The sequence below is a fragment of the Malania oleifera genome, chromosome 11 (assembly GCF_029873635.1).
Source record: "Malania oleifera isolate guangnan ecotype guangnan chromosome 11, ASM2987363v1, whole genome shotgun sequence".
Lineage (NCBI taxonomy): Eukaryota > Viridiplantae > Streptophyta > Magnoliopsida > Santalales > Ximeniaceae > Malania > Malania oleifera.
Genome location: NC_080427.1, coordinates 89,786,060 through 89,787,162, shown reverse-complemented (window position 1 = coordinate 89,787,162; position 1,103 = coordinate 89,786,060). Strand labels below are relative to the sequence as shown.

At 39.3% G+C, this 1,103-nt stretch overlaps 1 non-coding gene across 1 annotated transcript; it reads left to right on the top strand.

The window, feature by feature from the left end:
* Positions 1-466: 466 nt before the first annotated feature.
* On the top strand, positions 467-573 carry LOC131143652 (small nucleolar RNA R71). The gene has a single exon (XR_009133634.1). It is a non-coding gene; the product is annotated as a small nucleolar RNA R71 (small nucleolar RNA).
* The last annotated feature ends 530 nt before the right edge of the window (positions 574-1,103 follow it).

Sequence of the window (1,103 nt, the reverse complement as noted above, 5' to 3'; positions counted from 1 at the left end):
TTGCAGCACATTTCTTGTATTTCCATAAGACAAATTCTTATGATTTCGAAGCCCTAGATGGTAATATTGTGGCAAAGGATCACCACAATAATTGTAGTTCCAATTGTTGATGTATTTAACCTATTATTGACTCACTCCAATGCTTGGATCTGTCCTACTTGTAGCTGCAACATATTCTACACCTTGTGGTATCCTCTGGGTTGTTAAAGATGAAATCTGATGAGACAGAGAAGCAACTTGAGATGAAAGTGTAGCAAACGACTCCAATTCATGAATTCCATCAACTTTCTTAGCCATAGTTCTTTCAGTTGGCCATTGATAGTTATTTGAGGCCATTTCTTCCAAAAGAGCAGTGGCACCCTCAAGTGTCTTTGACATCAAAGTTTCCCCAAATGCAGCATCAAGTAAAGTATGTGTTTGCCCATTTAATCCATTATAGAACATCTAAATTTGCAACCAATCAGGCAATCCATGTTGTGGGCAGCATCGAATCAAATCCTTATACCTTTCCCATGCTTCATAGAGTGATTCAAAACCATGTTGCTGGAATTGACCAATCTCACTCCTGAGTTGAGCTATTTTTTTAGGTGGAAAGAATTTAGCCATAAATTTTTTTGCCATGTCCTGCCAACTAGTGATACTCCCAGGTTGTAGCGACTGTAGCCATCCTCTTGCTTTGTCCCTCAAAGAGAAAGGGAATAATCTTTGTCTAATAGTGTCTTCAGTAACACCATTGATCTTCACAGTATCACAAATCTCTAAAAACATTGCCAGATGGATATTGGGATCATCAAGTGGCGATCCACTGAATTGGGCCTGTTGCACCATGCTGATTAATGCGGGTTTGAGCTCAAAATTGTCGGCATTAATGGGCTGGCGTCTGATACCCGAATAGTTGTCATTCACAACTGGTCACACATAATCCTTTAGGGTGCGTGGCTGCACGTTATCTTGTCCGTTCTCCATGGCTAATACCCTCTTTTTCCTTAGTGCTCTAAGCGTTCATTCAATCTTTGGATCAAAAGGAATAATGGCATGGGTTTTAGCACTGTGCATCCAACATAAAAAAAACACACCAGAAATATAGAAAAAAAAATAATAAA